The 20,616-nt window shown below is 37.7% G+C and overlaps 1 protein-coding gene across 1 annotated transcript in view; it reads left to right on the forward strand.

The window, feature by feature from the left end:
• Positions 1-12,454: 12,454 nt before the first annotated feature.
• The window catches only part of LOC145994408 (uncharacterized), a 301,805-nt gene continuing 293,643 nt past the window's right edge, over positions 12,455-20,616 (forward strand). Inside the window, exon 1 of the mRNA XM_083130533.1 lies at positions 12,455-12,635. The gene's annotated coding sequence lies outside the window, so the exon portion shown is untranslated. The remainder of the gene's footprint in view (positions 12,636-20,616) is intronic.

Below are 20,616 nucleotides of genomic sequence, written 5' to 3' on the forward strand. Positions count from 1 at the left end.
TTAGCTTGAGGAACATCTCTATTTAGTGTTCAGCAATAATCTGCCAACATATTTGGAGTCCATTTTCCATTTCACCAGTTTCCTGGTGGAATCGTTCTCCATGTTCGTCGCTTATTGTCCCAAAGTTTTGTGGGAAGAAATCGAGATGGGAGTCTAAAAAGTGTATCTTCAGAGACATATTACACCCCAGAGCATGATAGTTGTGAATCAAATTACTGACAAGTTCTCTGTAATTTTCTGACTTGTAGTTTCCGAGGAAATTTATGCAAACTTCATTGAAAGATTGCCAAACAGCCAATTCCAGCTCATTTAGGTTATTTTCAAAATCATTATCTTTCATTAGTTTCCTGATTTGAGGGCCAACAAATATTCCCTCTTTTAGTTTCGCCTCAGTAATTCCCGGAAACTTCTCTTTGAGGAACATAAATCCACTACCCTCAGGGTCCATCCCTTTTACAAAATTCTTCATCAGACCAAGCTTTATGTAGAGAGGAGGCAGTAAGATTTTGTCTGAACTTGCAAGTGATGGATGAACAACATTCTCCTGTCCTGCGATGAGTGACTCTCTCTTCGGCCAGTTCTTTTTAACATACTGATTTTTTCTATCTCTGCTGTCCCATTTACACAGGAAACAGCAAAATTTGGTGTAACCTAGTTGCAATTATAAGAGGAAAGCAATAACTTTTAAATCTTCACATATCTGCCAAAAGTATTTACAGTACTGCATATTTGTTAATAATAGTTTCATGTTTTCATAACTTTCCTTCCTGCCTCAGGAATATGCTACGGGAATGCTTGGATATTTATTTCCATTGTGCAGTAGAACTCCTTTCAAACTTGTTTTCGAAGAGTTTAAAAACAAACGCCATTCTTTACTTTTATCAACAACACCTAGTGACTCTAATAGACCATCGATGTTACAACAGAAAACAAGGTCCTTATCTTCAGCATACATATCTACAAAGTCTTTTTGGCGTTGCCGGAAAAAAGTAACTCTAGTGTCACTCTCTAACAAATGCCATACTTTTAATCGCTATGCAAGAAGTTCTGCTTTACCCTTACTTAACTCTAGATCCCGAACTAAATCGTTAAGATCCTCTTGAGTTATTAAGTGAGGTTAAGCTGTTGAAACTCCCAACAAAATCAGGATCATTATGCAATTCACTACATTTGTTAGGAACACTTTCACTTGCACTTACTTCCATTACACTTATGTCATCTGGTGGAGGAGGTATGGGAACTCCAGGTCCATGAGGCACCGGTTCTAGTGATGGATATTTCACTGTATGCCTTGATTTCGAATTTATCACAGATATATTTGTCAATCAAAAATAGCTGTATGTTATATTTTCCTTAGGTTCCCGCCATATCATAGGAACTCCAAAAGGCATATGACGAGATCCTTTCAGCCAACCACTCTAAAGCGTTAACACAGTTCGCACAACATATATCAGGGGCCCTTTTCTTGTTTTTGTCTATCATGGCCGGACCCTGCGACCGAGTGGTTAGCACATCGCGCTATGACGCCAAGGTCGAATCCCGCTCCGGCTTGGTTGTTTGTGAATGTCCACTCATCAATTTCATCATTTCATCACTCATACCCATCTTCGCAAGTTAGCCAAGAGGCACAAAACGTGAAGTAAAATAAACTAAATTAATCAATTAATCAAAAAACTTATTGTCAAAGTAACACTCATAAGCTCTTCTTACACGAGGAGTAAATGTTCTCCTATTTGGTTTTAAGGTCAACTCACCACAGATATAAAAGAAATTGTTCCTGTCGTTTACGCAACTTCTTGACATGATTCTGTCTTTGCTTCAAAACACTCACTGGAACTGAAGAACACTCAGGAAAAGCTTCTTTCCTCCAGACAACTTGCTACTTATATGAGAAATAGATATAACAGTTAAATCTAAGCATTGTGTTGAAAAGTTAATTGTTGTCAAATTTTTCAGTTGGATTTTTTAACAAGTTCAATTGTTGTCATTCATGCAGACATCAATCGTCTAAAGTTACTAGTGTATTGTTGGAGCAAAGACATAAAAATATTTTTAATATAGCCTACCAATCAGCTTATTATGGACTGCATGCTGCAATAATAATGCATAATTATATGTTTATTGTTACAAAAAAAATGATGAGTGATTGACAATTTCTGACTTCATTTTCGGAATCAGCAGGTGGCAAAACATAAAGAACCGTTGAAATTTTACTTTTAACAAAACCATTGTTGGACAGTGTTATTAATTAAATACAATACTTAGTTGCTATATATAATAATAATAGGGGTAATCGAATAGAAGTCAAACCTATAATCTTCGGCGTGTAATACTGATAGCCTATCACCGAACCAATTTACCATCATAAAAAAATTGAAGTTTTTTTATTATACTAGCCACTAGCCAGTAATTGAAATTACTGGCTAGTGCACGCTGGAACCTTGCCATACGAATATCTACCCAACCACTACAAGAAGCCAAGCCACAACCTCAATTTTCGAAGCTGTAGCCTCTCCATGTAAAACAATTGCGTTGTAAATATAGTAGATTTTGCTTAAATGTTTTGTGACATTCATACCACCTTTATTTCATTTGCTACAAAGGAGCGTTTGGGTGTGTTGTTTATAAAGAGGCGGGTGGGGATTATATTTCTAATGCATATTGAAAGATTTGGTCTTAACTCAACAATCATGCAGTAAGAATGAACGAACTCGTGGGGTAGTGGTTATCGCACTGGGTTGTCACTCTAATGGTCGTAGGTTCAAATCCCCATGGTGGCAAAAACTTTTCTTAAGCTTTATTCGTTCCCATTGTTACTATTTGAATTAGTCTTCTTTGAAACTAACAACGAAAGATTATACAATTAACTCTCTCTCTCTTTCAAAATGGTAATATGAGGACAGGTTTCTTATTATAAGAATTGGAAATTTTAGTGGTCTCAACGCATCTAAAATCCAAAATACTAGATCGACGTTATTCTCTACTGAATTCTAAATCCACGTTATACACAGATAGGCTAATGGGGCCTGGACCTACAGTTTAAAGTGAGATACGAACCACTATGTGTCTCCACTTGTTATCCTGCACTGAACGTAAAACAAACAGCTCCCCGCCCCCATTTTTAAAACAAATTTACATTAAATATGGTATTTATAAGATAATCATCATTGATTTGATTGTTTTTATTACTGAACGTCAAATAAAACATTTTCCACAATCACCTGTTCGTCCCATCTCTCCCAATATCTTTCTGTCCCTCTCTTTTCCCCCTTCCCCACCCCCCACACACATGTATCAAAATAAATATTTTCTTAGGTTTGTATGTGTATAAATATAACATTAAATACCCCCCAAAATATTATTTATTTTCTACTTTCCGTCACCCCTCTCCCACTCCCACAACCCCTCATTATTATTGGCGTTCGCCAGACCAAGTGGTAATGTATCGACGTCTTGTAATCAGTGTGTCCTTTTCCGAGTTCCAGTCAGGTCGCATAAGGTTTCAGATTCCAATTTAAATGTATCCCAAGTCGTGATTAGCCTATGTGTGCAAAAAGTGATGTTAAAACGAACTCTTGACCTCAATAATACAAGTTGTGTATTTTCTTTCAGCTGTGGTTCCCTCTTTTCGCGAGAAATAACGAATTAACCTAATCATTAACTCAACAAATAAATATGCATCTCTAAATTAATTAATGAAAACTGTTATTACACCCAAACCACTATTTTATCGTAAATGTAAATGAAATGTCATCTCACGTAGTGAAAACAATGTGAAAATTGTTCTAATGAGTGATATATGATTGTCAAACACATACATGAATACATTATATTAAGCTCGTGAACTATAATTGGGACAATTTAATACTAATTTGAAACGATTAAAGGCAATTAAAACGACAAAGTAAACTTTTGCGCAATCTTTCTGCCGATTCGCATTAGTGAAACAATATTTAACCAATGGGGACGTTATCTCATATTTGGAAATGCTGCATTTGTTGAACTTCCTGTGGACAAGACCGTGAGTCACGCCTCCTGCTACTCCGAATCGAACTTCACTTTGATTGGAGGATCGTATATTTCACAACACTTCCTTGTTTTAGAGCTACCAACATAATTTCGTAAGACGTTGGACTTAGAAAAAATCCATGCGACAGATTTTTTGAACATGACTGTACCAACACCTTTGGACGACATACAGCCTCAAATCATTAATGACCCACCACCATGTTTAATTGTTGGAACTGTGTTAATGTGATGATTGTCTTTATTTGATTTTCTCCAGACCCTATTTATCCCATCTGACCCGTATATATTAATCTTGGACTCGTCTGACCATATGACACTATCCCAAAATTCCTGGTCCTTGTGGATGTGCTCCTTCGCGAATGAAATTCTATTCTTGCGATTCACCTTATATACATATGGCCTCTTGCGGCGTATTCTGCCGTGATATCCATTCTTCCACAAGGCACGTCGGACAGCAAGGTACCTTTATAAGGTATGCCATTCCCGAGGTTCCGAGATTTTCTCCCATGATTCTGTGCGCGCTATGACGTCATTAAGAGGACAGAATGGAACTTACTTCGTTATCGTATACGGAAGCTTGAGATAAATGGGTCGATTATTTACTTATACACACTTTTTCTTGAATGCCGGTAGAATGAGAACAAATCAACCTGTTTGTGCTCTTGCCACGTACAATAATAATATAAGAAAATAGCCTGGAATAAAGCGATCATCGCTTCCCAAGAAGTTGCTGTAGCAGGATTGATTCAATTTGTTCCTCCAAATTTCGGACTTACTCAGTGGTGCAACCACAGGGGAGGGCAGGGGCATTGTCCCCCAACCTTCGACGGAAGTCAATTCTAGGGGGGGGGGGCAAACATTGATGGCCAGAGGCACCTGCAGGGGGCACAGAGGAGAAATTGCCCCCTTCTATTTCAAATTTTATACAAATAAAAATACATTTCGTAAAATTTTCTTGCTCGCTTTGCTTGCAGTGCCAGCTTTTCTCAGTCCCGTCAAGTTCAGAGACGTAGGTAGCTAGGGGGCGTCGGGAGTCGGCCATGGGTGCCAAATAATCTAATTTTTAAAAAATGTGAAAGAGAGAATGCCTTGGCGCCATGTGATATTATTTGTTCCTTATTAAATCAATATTGTTTTAAATTGCAAAAATTGGATCAAAAAATTTACTTTCTCGCTTCGCTCGCAATATAATTTTTTTTAATGTGATGTATTTAAATAATATGTCTTGTATATGAGTAATGAAAAAACTTTGAATACGTACATAATTTAGTGTTAGCATCTTGCATATGTATTTTCTTATTTTATGTCGCTCCATGTTGCATATGTGTAAAACATATGAAAGTTATACATCTTACACGTACAAAAAAATATCTTCGGCATGCATTTATCATTCATTTTCTGCCATTCAAAAATACAGTTTGTGTACTTGTTTTCAATTATTAGCTAATGTAAAATTTCTGGTGTTGAAAAAATATTTCAAATCGTTTGTTCCAAATAAATGCTTTAGCACAGACATATACCTACCTTTCGCGTAATTTATGAGGATAATAACGTCTTTGATACTACCACTACTACCACTAGTAATAATAATGCCATTATTAATGTTATTATTATTACTATTATTATTATTGGTACGTTTATCCTGGTACTTTCTCCCTCCAGATAAAAATTCGTGGTTGCGCCTCTGGCCTTTTCTTCCACACTTGCCTTCCGTATCATCACGTATGCAACTTTCAAAAACCTTTACACAATCGGAACTCAGTTTCTAAGTATTGCTTCATTGAATATTGAATGCAAGATAAGATTTATTAGCTTTGAAGTTGAAACATCGTCCGCGACAATAATACTTTGAACATCTCGTAGGTAGCGAACACTAATTAACAATTGCACTGTTACTTTACTTTATGTGCGTTTGTTGAGAAATTGTGCTGAAAATATAATGTACGACTTACAGGACAGGCGTTTCTCCCCTGCACATACTTTCAATCTTCTCGTCAATCAATGAGAAGAGCTGTCATGTAAATAATGACCAAAGAAGCTATTCAATCAGGCCCGTAGCCAGGAATTTTTTGTAGGGGGGGGGGCGAAGTCAATCCTAGAGGGGGCAAATTTTTAATATATTGTGTCGCATTGGCACATGTTATGGTAGAGTACACAGAGGCACTTGCCCCCCTCCCCCAAAAGCTATAAGTAACAGAAAAGGGATGGTATCTTGAAACTGCAACGAACAAAAAAAAAAAACTTCGAGCAATATCAAATAGCAATATTTCGATAATGACCTTTCCAGGTTGCCAAAGAATATAAAGTTTAACATAAATAGGCTAATAGGGACTGTACCTACTTGATATTGTAATTGATTGATTTGGTGTTTAAGGTCCGCTTTATGCACACTAAATAAATAAATAAATAAAATAAATAAATTGGGACTAGACCTACAGTTTAAAGTGGGATCCGAACCATTATGTGCCTTCACACTACTTGATATTTACAGGTCGATAATGTTAATTGATGACTAACAACAGCTTTGGGCCTCTCTGCAGAACTGATTAAGGGAGCCCTTTATAAATCATGCTTCATAATGATTCCATGTAGTTTCCAGTACGCAAGATTTTTTACGCACAAAGGAATCTATCGAGAATCCAACAACACCATTGTGTTGTGTTGTACAAGCAAAATCGGATTAATTACATAATAATGGTTAGGATCTGCACTTTGACGAATTGTGGAAAAAATTGTAATACTTTTTTTGACCTTGCTAAAACATTAAAACATGGGTCCCTTAGTCCACCACGGACTCTATTTCCTTCAAAGGGGAGACTCTTGTATCACTACATACAATGTTTGCCTACTGGTTACGTTAACCATTTTGCAAAATATTGTGTGAATTGTATTATATTATAGTTGAAATACATGTTTCGACACCTGACAAAAATAGGAATCCCTTGATTGACCAATGACTTCTTGGATTACAGTGTCATCATTAATATTTGATAATAAGTTTCATAGAAAGAAATTGTTTTAATAGGGCGCAAATAATTTTACGGGGGCTCCCAGGGCCGACTCCCGCCGCCCCATATAGCTATGGCTCTGAACTTGGATTATAAGAATAGGAGAAATTGTGAGCGAAGCGAGCAAGATAATTTTACGAAATGTATTTTTATTTGTATAAAATTTTAAATCGAAGGGTGCAATTGCCCCTCTGTGCCCCTTGCAAGTACCCTTGGCCGTCTGGAAGAAAAATGCAAGGAACACGTCCTCCCCGATGGCGTAGTGGTAGCGTCATCGCCTTGAAATCAAGGAATCTCGGGTTCGATACCCGGTGGAGGCACAAAGTGGTTCGGATCCCACTTTAAACTGTGGGTCCAGTCCCAATTAGCCTTACTGTGCATAAAGTAGACTTAAAAAACCAACTCAAACCAAACCTACCTGTATTATTAGTAAAATACATTTTATGTGTGTGTTGGATATGGTATGAGATTTAATTAGGAAAAGCGATGGATAATGTAATATTTATACAAAGTAAATTAATGTATTATGTTCTTACAACAAATGTAACTATTACAGAATAGGAAGCCAGTGACGAAATTAGCCGTACGTTTTTTTTTAATTCCTCGCAGTAGTAAATATTGTTACAAATAAAATCCAAAAAATTAGATCCTCAACTCAGGTGGATAAGAGATCAAATTATAATTCTCAGCTTGCATTTACCTCCGATTATTAGAAGTATCATTCGACCGAAAAGCAATCTCCGACTGTTGGCTGATAAATGCGACGTGCCTAAAATACAGGAAAACGTAACAGCATAATCGTTCCATTATTTTTGTTTTGTATTTGTATTGCTTTTGTTTTATTTCAAGTATAATTTACCCCTTGGCTAATCGCAAAGATGAAAATGAATGGTGAGTAGATGAAATGGATTATCCCAAACAGTACAGAGTACTACACAGATTGTTGGCCCATATGCCAGAACCTAATAAGCCCGCAAGAATGAAGTTCCTAGGATATATTACCTGGAAGAAATATTGCTATTTGAATGTTTCCCGAAAAGACACCATTTATACAATAGCCATTATCTAATTCATTCGCCGGCTCGGTAGCCGAGGGCGTTAAGTGGTCGACTTTCGATTTCGCCTCCGAAGTTCCCGATTCAAGTCCCAGTATGGGCATAGGTGTTCTCTGCGAGTCAGGCACGTATCCAGGAATTCCTTTCGTGGGGGGCTAAACACCATATTTTTAAGGGGTTAAGATAGAATCTCACAATTGTATGTTTAAGGCCAATGGTGGCAATTGGGTTCAAAACGGGAGTGGGGGGTGCAAGGAAAGTTTACTTTCTCTTCCCTTGGTATACAAGGGTTAGCATAAAGAGGTCATAGTGTGAAGGCAAAAGAATGGGAAGCAACTATCCCCAAAATCGTCGCCACTGTTCAAGGCTGCCAAATTATTCAGAACGTGAAATCGGAACATTTTTTACCACTCAACTCCTCTGTTTCCATGCATTAACATTGTGTGCCGGAACCATCTCAGTATGTGTGTTTGTCCATTTCTTATCATCAGACATCAAAACATCTATGGCGTCTTCGAGTGTTTTTACGAAGCTGTTACACACGCACGGGATGGACAATCCACTCGACAACGCGAGACTCAAACTGTGGGCTGCGAACTGGACGCAGAAATTTCTCGAATATTTCTCTCCGATTCGAGCCTGAACACCACTACTGTGTCTTGTCCTCCCATGTTTACAGTTCTTATAAAAGCCGAAACCCAGCAAATTATTCATATTGAGGCCTAAGCACATGCAAGTGTTCACAATTGTCTGTCACAACTTCCGCAGTCTTGTCATATATTGGCACAAAACAAAGTAAGTGTTCTCGACTACAGTTCAAAACAATTAATTCACAATGAAAACCCTTCCGATCCCAACACATCTAGTGTTTCTTCTCCCAATATGATTAAATGCTTACTCATTTATCTCCAGTGACGTGCCCAGGGGAGGGTTGATGAGGTCATAACCCAATTTGACAAAGTATTCCTTAAAAAAATGAACGTCAAAGAGAGGAAAAGATGGCAAAATGAGGACTGACCACCAAAAATAGTATGCATAACCATCCTCTTCTAAAATTCTAGGAAAATTTGGTCCGGGCACAACTAACTCATCACTCAAAACTTTGATTTTCAGTTGGTCTGTGCAGCTTATTTCTTTTTAAATTAACCGCTTCAATACCCGTTACTGCTTAAATATTCACTTTAGAGAGAGACCTTCGATCTCTTCGGCCCTCCGCCCGAACTAGCACTACACTGAGGCTCCGGAAATTCCGCTGCCGTTAATGTCTTCTGCTTTGGACCCGAACTGGAACTAGTAGTAGACTTCGTTACTTTATGGTATTTAGTCCTTTTCATTTTCGAATCACTAGATCTTATAAAGTCACCAATAGACACTGACTGATCACTAATCGACTGTATGAACTATCACACTTATCTTTGAATACTCATTAAGCGATTCTGTTGTACAGATCAACCTGGAAATTGAAGCCGCGTATTTTAACCTCATTATATTCTAGAACGTTCCACAGATAAAACGATTCGTTAATGTTGCCAGTAGTTCGACTCCTTCTCTTATTCAAGAACGTTCCCTCTCGCGCTTTCCAGAGATTAAAACATTACAATAAATCGTCCTACGTGTGGCGCTACGTTTGCAGCTTCCAAATGCTGACAAGTCTTTGCATAGTATTGCGACAACACCGAAAGCGCAAGAAAAGTTTTAATGCAATATTATCAACAACAGGGTTATAGAACATTCTCCGTGTTGCCTTGGTAAGTATTTCTCTCCTTATATATTATCGGCACACTATCCAAGAAAACAAAAACCTAATTTTGCCGGACCCTGTGGCTGAGTGGTTAGTACATCGCGCTGCCACGCCAAGGGTCCCGGGTTCGAATCCCGCTCGGCCATGGTTGTGAGTGAATGTCAATTTATCATTTTCATAATTTCATCACTCATTCCCATCTTCGTAAATTAGCTAAGAGGAACAAAACGCGAAGTAAAATGAAATAAATCAAATAAAAAAAACTAATTTTATGTAGTGTAAACTGAAAAAATTAAGGGGGGGCTCCAGCCCCCTGATCCCACCTTGGGTGCGCGCTATTAACAATAACAGGGTTATAGAACATTCTGTGTCTTGGCTCGAAAATTATTTATCTCAAATTATCATCACATTATTTAAGAAGCCATGAACCTAATTTTATGTAGCGTAATTTCCTGAATGGGGTGCTGGAGCCCCCTGATTCCCACCTTGCATACGTGCTTGACTCGATAATTATTTCTCTCCTTAAATTATCGTCACGTTATTTTATTTCACACCACAAGAAACCAAAAAAACTCATTTTAACTATTGTAAACCGCAACTTTCGGGCTGGCTCGAGCCGCCTAAGCTCCCCCTTGGATACGTGCCTGCTCAGAGTGTCCCTTCATCAATTTAAACTAATCATCACTCATCTTGTTCGTCGCGATTAGCCAAAAGTGGAAGAAGACGCTAAATAACAAAAACAAATTTATCCTCATCGTGGCGATCAACTGGAGAATCTTAAAAGTAGCGTAAAATTATTAAAGGGAAATTCCAGGACATTCAGTAAAAATTCATATCAGAATATGCCCGGACAAGAACTTTCCTTAGAATTAGACATTTAAAATAAATGCAATAGGTTAGGTGAAAAGAAAAGCTGGCAGTGGAATATAGCTTACAGGGACAAGATATCACGCATATAATGTATGAAAAATAAACTATGCATTGTTTCGGAATAAGTGTATTCTTCTATCGCGTATTTGATCTCTTGTTGTCAAATTAAATTAACAGCTTTGGTGTATAATATCAAAAGATGCATGAAAACACATCGTTTCATGAGCCATCTGCTACATTCTACGCATAGCTTTCTTCCGCTCGTGTCCGCTTGGTGACGTCACAAGCTTTAGCCAATAACGTGCAAGTCGCGGAGTGACCCCCTCTGGTCGGACAGTTTGATCGGACATCATCTTGCCAGCAACATTTTCTAGTAACGGTTGTAACTGAGGAGCACTTAGTCGGGGGTTTTCTCGCACTATTTTTAAAAATAAAGCGTTCATCACGTTTATTCAACCTTCTCTCTTTTGGTTTTCTCGGCACATTCTGTGTTGAACCGTCCTCTCTAAATTTTACTATGTATTGAACTGTGGAGTGTGATTTATTAACTGTTTGTCCAATTTTTCTTAACGAATAACCTTTAAGGGCCAAATTTATAATAACATCCTTCAGATCAGAACTAAGTCCCTTCATCTTGCCCATTTCGAACACACTGATAGATAGACGATAGGCCTACAAGAATACCTAACATTTTGCTTGACGGGGAGGGCACCTACATGTTCAAACTTGTTACGAAGTTGCAAACTGCACGAAATCGCTCGAATAGCGGTGGCACTGTATGCGAGGAAGATTGAAACTCTTGCCTGTACGAATAACAATGTTGCATGAAACAGCGTGTTTCTCTCTTTTCACACAAATTATATGCTCTGTTTATATACTTTGAACATACATTTTTATTGACATTTTGTTGGTGAAACCTTCATTAACATTAATTTCCAGGTACATATGAAAATGATTATATTTACTAGTAGATATGACATTTTTCCCTCGGAAATGTGTACGAATAACAATGTTACATACTGTATGTCCCTACTGTAGATAAACTAAAGGTGCAGAAGTATAGTATAGACCACGGTCCATGGGTTTGACATAACAGACACAAAATGAAGCAAGAAGTTAATTTAACATGAATCCGCTTTGTTTGTTGTCAGTCTTTCTGCAAGAACAGAGTTTCAAGGTGATTTAGCAAAGGATATGCATTGAGTGACTTTCTCACAGCTAGGAATCGAGCAGAGCTGGCCATAAGTAGATGCAGAGAGTAATCATTTTTTGAAATCAATTAAAAGAAGCCTAAAAAATGTGAATCATTGGTGACTTACCAGGTATAGTCATAAATAATTGATAAACTACCCCCGTCCAATAAACAAGAGAAATGTTTTATTGTAGCTCACATCCCTTTTATTTAACGCCACATTGAATGTGCTGCTCTCCTCTGAAAATATTTCCGCCTCCTGTCTCAATTTTTCTGTCTCCGATGCTCATGGACGTTCGGAAGGGGGGAGTCACGGCCCCTCCCTGGAAAATAATATATTTCACAATTAATTTCGTTTCAGTCACAGTAATTTATGTTAATTATTATAAGGACCTTGAGGAAACATGATTTTGGGGGATATCTCACATTTCTATCAAAACCAAAAGTGACCGTCTAATCTAAAATCTTATACAATCTGAAAAGAATGCATATACACATGAGTTGTACTGTCACTGCGAATTTCAATTGTCAATTCTGAACAAAACAGTCGCGATCGGCGGATTGTTTACGACGTCAAGGTCTGAGTTCAAGTTTGTATGCTAAAATGACATCACGGGAGTGATAATTCTCCAATGTGAAGATTTTTGTATGTAAACTCAAACTCGATAGTAGTAACGTGCTTCTTTGGTGGCAATTTTTGTGTGATCTACCTCTATTTTCATTTCCATATAACCTGACAGGTAAGTTGAATTACTTTATTTAACCAGGTAAGATGTTACAAAATGCCCGTGTCACATGTGTATGTTTTTCTTCTTTATTAAAGAAGTGGTAACAGTTCGTTATATCGGAGACAGGTAACAGTGTGGTATAGTGAAAACACATTTCTTCATTTTTACAGAAGAAACTACTTACGGAAATGGAATTTTCTCTACGGTTTCCAACGTTCGTCGAGGTATTTTCTTGGTAACACTTTACTATACCGGAGACGGATTTCTTCAAATTTACAGGAGAATGTACTTACGCAAATCATTTTCTGTAGCGTTGTTGATGTTCGGGAATGTAGTTTTGATCCATTTTAATGCGAATGCATGTAGTTTTCTACGAAAATCTATTTCCGTCGCACTATTGCTGCTGCTACAAGATGAAGTGTCGAGGATGCATCGTGAAGTTGTTGCCGGGTGTGGAAGATGCCGTGGAATTTGTAATTCCGATGTTGTCCGTATATGCTAAATTGAACGAAAGGAGTGCTAATGGAACCTAACCTAACAGGCCTAACCTAACTTAGTAGGCATGCCTCGTCCCCGTGATGGTTCGTGGGGCTATCGTATGTAAGAAATAGACATTATTTTCGTTAGAAATCCATTATTTCATCTAAAGAAATGTTCCGCAATGCAGAATAGTACGTTAGCAATGTAAAAAATTGCGAAATAAATCATTGACAGGTGTCTCCGGTATAGTAAAGTAGTACCAATTTCTTTCATCGGGGAATCTATTTGACTGGGAAATCATGTATTTTTCAAGAGAAATTGCCATTGCTTTCTCTATGTGAACCGGATGCTGCATACGTTTTATGACGTAACCCCCTGTCAGTGTTTCCAAAACCCCCTTTTTTTAAACGATGCTTGCCTAATCTAACCAGACCTAACCTAACCTTATCGGAAATGGTTTGTGGGGCTGTTGCTACTCGTACATAATGTACAATTTGCAGCTAGACTCTACGTCCTTATTGCCTTTTGGTGGTAACCGATGGGAATTAACAACACTGCAGGCTCGTCTTTGTGTCCACGTTGTGAATGCTTGTGCTTTGCTTGTTTGCATTCTGTGTGGTGATTGCTTCTTTGCGTTCTAGGTACGTTGTGCGTGTGTATGGTGCATGAAAAATAACAGGTTCCAAAAACTTGTAGATAGTGTAAAATACGTTTATCCCCAGTAATAATTTAGTGCATCGTTCAAAACCATGCTTACTTCGGATAAGGCCCTTTTTCTTTTTACACTTTCTGTTCATGATAGCCCCACTAACCATTCACAGGTAGCCCCACAAACCATTCATGGGTAAATATGCGATATCGCCCGGACGGATTTCTTCAAATTTACAGGAGAAAGTACTTACTGAAATGAGTTTCTTTAGCATTCTGGACGTTCTTGGAGGTATTTTGTTTCATGGAAAGTAAAAACTTCGTAGTTTAATGCTGCCAAACAAGAATTAATAACTTTTTACGTAAGAAATTGGCATTGCTGCCACATTATGCCGTTGTTTCCATTGTGTGCATGCAGATGGCGAGAGCATTGAAAGTCACGCGATCTTTGCAGTGTTTCAAAACGTGCCTTCTTTTTATGAAAATTTCTATTTTTAACTATGTTCGCCGCGCTTCCTTTTTTCGATGAATTTATTGGTGAAATGAGTGCTAATGGAACCTAACCTAACAGGCCTAACCTAACCTTGTGTGAATGGTTTGTGAGGCTATCCGTGGATGGTTTTTGAGGCTAACGTCAATGGTTTGTGGGGCTACCCATGGATGGATTTTGGGGCTAACGTCAATGGTTTGTGGGGCTACCCATGGATGGTTTTTGGGGCTAACGTGCATGGTTTGTGGAGGTAAACATGAAAAAAAAATCGAAATAGTACGTAATTTTACATCATGAAGGTTTGAAACACTGCTTGCGCACTGAAAAACTACAAAACACAAGCTGGCGCATCATGACGCGCGATGATCCATTACGAGTGCACGCCATATTGTCTATTACAGAAGCGGAACAAGTAATACAAATAATCAATCGTAATATGAAAAGTTGACAGTATTTTATGGAAGAAGGCATAACTTGACCTTAAAGAATGTTCTGCTAGGCAAAATAGGTAAGTACCAGTGGTAAAATTAAGGAAATAAATGAGTGAAAGGTGTCCGGGCGTTATCGCATATTTACCCATTCATGTTAGCTCCAAAAACCATGCACGGGTAGCCCCACAAACCATTCACGGGAACAAGGTATGCCTACGAGGTTAGGTTCCATTAGCACTCATTTCACCCCTAAATTTGTGCTTCATCATCGAAAAATTTCCTCTGAACGTTCAATTACACATATCTGGACAACATCAGTTTTTATCGATTTCCTCCTCCAGGTAATTTTTCCTCGCTTTGGGATTTACATTGTTGAATTCGTTATACAATAAGCTTTCCAAGGATATATGACATGTATTCCTTAGGAAAAGGACGTAAAGTAGAGTCTTACCCAATTTGCACACGTGACGAACACGATAGTAGGTATTTTTCTGTGAAGAAGGTTGGAAACACTGCATACCTACAACGGTAGTCAACCTCTGCCCGCCATATTGTGTGTTAGGGAAGCGAAAAAATTAATTACAAAAACTACTCTCTATGTGAAAAGCTGTGTTTGTTTTCGTGTAAAAAGCATAATGACACCTTGAACTATGTTCCGCAATACACAATTGGTAAGTATGAACCATGCGAAACACAAAATATCCGATTTTAATGTGTCTCCGATGTAATGAACTGTTACCAAATTTGGCACTCACGTGTAGAACTTGCAAAATAAGCGGGTCCGTTATTGCAACCAACACCCTTGATTTCTCAAGAAAACCAATGTTTATCACAAGATTTTGTGTTTCGAATACCTAAATAGCGAAATATATATTCCTGGTATTACTACGATCCCAAATTTTAACTTTGTTAGCCTAACCCAACCAGCCTAACCTAACCTAACCATGCATGGTTCGTGGGGCTATCCTTGAATGGTTTGTTCGATAAAGATTGGTTTTCTTGAGGAATTGAGGGTGTCGGTTGCAATGAAGGACCCACTTATTTTGCAAGTTCTACACATGAGCGCGAAATTCTAACTGCAGATTCGTGATTAGGAGGCCTAAATTATTGAGTATGAAAGAAATTGGGGAAGTGTCCGGTATTTTAAAATCATACCTAAATTGCTTTATATTTTCCCAGGACAGTAGTAGCACTGTCCCCTTGTAATCAAGGGGTCCCAGTTTCCATGCCTGGTGGGTGCACATCACTCTGTGATGTAAAATGTAGTTCTGTTATCATTTGATAATCCATCATAAAAATATATATATGTTTGTGCTGAATTTACCATTGTTTTATTTCTTGAATCTTGATTGTTCCATGTGTCTTAAATGTACATTCATTACTTGAGCATCATTTACACAATGTGGATTTTCCAAGTTTGTCTGCTTTTGTAATCTAGACAGTTACTTAAAACAGGGTTGGCATTTAGCCCGAGTTTTTTCGAAAAACCCAACCTGGGTGTTTTGTTTTCAGATTAAACCAGGGCAAAGCCAGGTTTTATTGTTTTTTTTTTTCATGTTATGTTTATAAATATATATATATATTTAAAAAAATTAAATCCATTTTTCCCTGATAGTAATATATTGGAACATTCAATTTGTACTGTTTTAGTTCACTGAATCAAGAACTGTTTAATATTTTCTGTTAACATGGTTAAGAATTGACAATCAAGTCTCGCCTCACACCTTTGAAATGATTAAACTAAAAACATACATAACCCAGGGTCTACCTCCAGACTGCCGGCCTCACCCCCACCACTAGAGGTGGGAGATCATCCGACCAGTTACGAGGTGATGTGTTGGCAGCACGACAGGCCCCCAGTCATTGTTGTAGGTTTTCATGACCTGTTTACGCTACTTATTCGTTGCCAGTGTTCACCAGTCTCATACACAGGCCAAAATATTACGAGAAAAGCTGTTACGTTTCCCGAAGGAGACTCAATCCCACACGCATCTTGTAGCCGGAGCCCAAAGCATGACCGCACAGCCACAGTGCGGGACAAATGATTAAAATACTATGTTCTGAAAAACTTGACCAACAGTTCGATTCTACTCTTGCTGGATGGTGTAACAGTTAATACATCTGTGATCAGTTCCCAGGGCTGCGCATTACAATACTATACTTATTCATGGTCAGATTAACCTATGGGCAACTGGGGCAATTGCCCCGGGCCCCCCACCTTATGAAGCTGTAAAGGGCCTCCACCAAAAAAAACTTTTTACCAGCTGACTATGCTTGTGAAAAATTACATAAGAAGTTGCATTTGAAAAATCAAAAATATTTCAATATTGTCGTATGTCTATATTCTTCTGGATCCAATTGTAGCACAGCTCTCAGTCGATCTGTTTGTATATATCTGAAGCTCAGTATACTTTATACCGTGGATTGATTTGGCTGTGGTGTGGAAATAAGGCACACTTATTCAAACAATCAGTTCTCAGATACGTTTAAGATAATAAATAATCCTACGAAGTACATAACTTTCTTCCGTTAATAACATCGTATTAGAACTGTGAGTTCTAAGCAGTAGCAATGTCAAACATCAGGAAGACATCCCAATGGAACTGTCTATGTATAATATTGTATGTAAGGACCCGTTCCGCAGTACATTTCCCAATACCGAAATTCTCTTTCGAATATATTTGGTCTTAATGGTAACAAACTGCAGCGGAGAAAGATGTTTCTCAAAAATGAAATTAGTAAAGAAACAGGCTCATGGTACCATGGGACAGGATCCAATCTTTGTTTATTAAGCATTGAACATGAACTTCTTCGTGAATTGGACTTCGATGATAGAGTAGATGAATTTTCGGCGAAAAAGGCAAGAAAAGTGTGTCTATTATAAGTGTTAAGCCTTTGGGAATTTTCTTGAAGAAAGTGTAGTTACTACAATTTCCACAATGAACCTGTCGGTAATTGTCCAGTAGATGGAGCATGCATATGTAGTGACATATGTACCGTTAATTGTAAATAATATAATTTATAATAAATTATGTACATAAGTACAGTCTACTGCTCAGTTCTCTGTTTCCGTCTGAACCCCCTTAGTATTTACTATATATTGTAGTTACGGTGTTCACTCTTCATAATATACTGTAGACATTTAGACGCAGAATTTTACTGCTGCTATAGCACTACAATTTTCACACTTTAACTTTATTCTACTGTGCTATTCTCCCTATAAACTTATCTGCGATATGTTCGATTCTGAATGACTACTGATTCTAAAATCAGGTCTACCATTTCAACTGCTGAAAATTGGTGGTTAACATATTGAGCTTTATGCTCCTAGTTAAAAATAATAAAATTATTGGGGGGGACAAAACATTTTGCCCAGGGGCCTCCACAAACCTTGATACGGCCCTGCTAATACTTGATAGCTGTGGTGGTTTAGTCACCCTTCATGGCAGAGTGGTTAGCACAGCACACTGCAATGCCAGGAGTCCTGGTTTCGAATCCTGATTCAGACGTGGATATTTGTGTTTGTCCCAAAGATAACACAGAGAAAATACAGAAAATTGAGAAAATAGAAAAAGGGGGGATACTACTGCTTAGCGTATTACTTTTATTACGTAAAAAAAAAAATTAGACAGGCTGCCTGACTGCCATGCAGAAGACCCATGTTCGAATCTTGGGGTGGATGATCTAAGGTCAAAATTTTTCCAGTCTTGTCCCTGCATAAAGCAGATGTGGAACACCGAACCTCAAATCAATGGGTCCTGGGTGCTGAAGGCAGCCAGAGTTTGGTTGTGATCACATCACCTCCAAAATGGCCGAGATCAAGAATATGTCGGGCCCCTGCTCAGATATCCTCTGAATGTGCCTTCATGGCACGGTGCTATATCAGGGTGACCACTCTAAGACCATGATAAAATTCAAGTATAATTCCCAGTTTTCAAGGTGAACGTTCCAGTAATTGAAGGTCACCAGAAGATGTTTTCTCTTTTTCAACCTTATGTATTACCGCTTCTCACCACCCACACACATATGCACAGAAATATATTAACAATATAAAGTTTCTGTGTGATTCCAATGTATCCAACAATTCTAAATCAATTCAAATAAACAACACATGTATATTTCAAATATTAAATTTAAGTTGCAGAGTTTACATTTGGATTTCACATATTCACTCAAAATACATCTACAAACACAAGTTACTAATGTTATGGGATATACTAAAGTACGACAAATTGGTAATTGTATAAGAATTTTAAGCTCAAATTTACCAATTCAACTTCAGGATATATTATCTTGCAATAATGTACCGTCTATCAGATAGATTGTTCTACAGAGATCAATAAACAGATCAAGAGAATTCAATTTATTTTTCACGTAGCTTTCTTTGCCTTCCTTGATAAAAATAAAATTGGTTAAAAACTTGCCTCAGAGCATTTATAAATGCAATGGGATATGATTTGATTGATTGAGTTGGTGTTTTAAGTCCACTTTATGCACAGAAAGGCTAATTGGGACTGGAGCTACAGTTCATAGCTGGATCCGAACCACTATGTGCCTCCACCGGGTATCGAACCCAGGACCCCTTGATTACAAGGTGATGATGCTACCACTACGCCATTGGGGATGCCCTTAATGTGCCATGGATTTAATAAATGTTGCAATTTTTTAACATTTACGGAGCCAATTATTCATGCATAATTCCCAGAATTCAAGGAATTCCCGGTAAGTAGCCACCCAGGATATGCAATGGGAACTTTACCTTTACCTGCTATACAACATACGGTAGCTGCATACACACTTTTAAATCTGTTTCAATTCAATACAGTTTGTTCACAGTTGTGTTTTCCCAATATTTTTGTGGATGTTTCGAGTTTAAATATCTCCTCCGTGTATTAGCCATGCCAAAATTTTGGTTCACATATTTAATTGTCTTGACTGATTTCATCCAAATGGAATACCATACCCATCCTCCAAAATATCTGGTTGCTATGAAACTAACAGTTCCCATGGACAAAACATTAGTGGCCCCCATTTGGATCCCAACATACATATGCACTATATTGTTAAAAAAAAAAAAATTGTCTGGCCATAGCTTAACAAATGCCCTAAAATATTTAAGTATCTTTTCTTAATGTCAAAAAATGTAGTTTAGGCAGATATTTGAAAGTGGCATCAGAATTTGGAGCTACCTCAGAATATGAAAAATCAATTTTTCATCCACCATCTTGAAATACTTTCAACAAATGCAAATGCAAAATAAAATCATTCCCTGCATGTATCTATTTGCGACATGAATTTAAGCTTAATACCTCTAAAATTGCTAGATATTGTGGTCTCAAAATTGGTGACCCTTCCGAAACCCCACACTATATTACAGTTTTATTAAAAACTTCAAGCTCAAGTAATGTCCTAACGTAGCTGAGACTTGGTTTTCTTAATCTATGAAAATCTAACCTCAGATATTTGCATAACTTTAAGCTCTCGCAAGGCATGTTAAATCAGTTTATCGTCCACCATCTTTAAACATGGTGACAAATTATTCTCAAATACAATTTGATGCCAATCCTTTAAGTTATCTTGTAACTCTAAAAATTGCAACTCAAAATGTTGACATTTATGGCAAAATGTATGTTCGCGATTTTACCACCACTCCTCTCCTAAACTATGAAATATATCATTTTAAAAGTTTTACTGCAAAATTGCGGACCGACGGATTATCTACAATGACTGAGTTTACTTCCTTATACTCCGAAAATGCATTGTAGACAATTTTGGGGAAAAAGAGAGCATGGTATAGAGTATGCTTGCAACATGAGGAAAATCAGTTTTTCATTCACCATCTTGAAACACATTGTTCAATTTCACTCACATGTAATACCATTGCAGTCTGTCAAGTTTTCTAGCTGCAGAAACATGTTATCATGGTCACTAAGTAGATGACTTG

Source organism: Lepisma saccharinum, chromosome 10 (genome assembly GCF_977018435.1).
Source record: "Lepisma saccharinum chromosome 10, izLepSacc3.1, whole genome shotgun sequence".
Classification (NCBI taxonomy): domain Eukaryota; kingdom Metazoa; phylum Arthropoda; class Insecta; order Zygentoma; family Lepismatidae; genus Lepisma; species Lepisma saccharinum.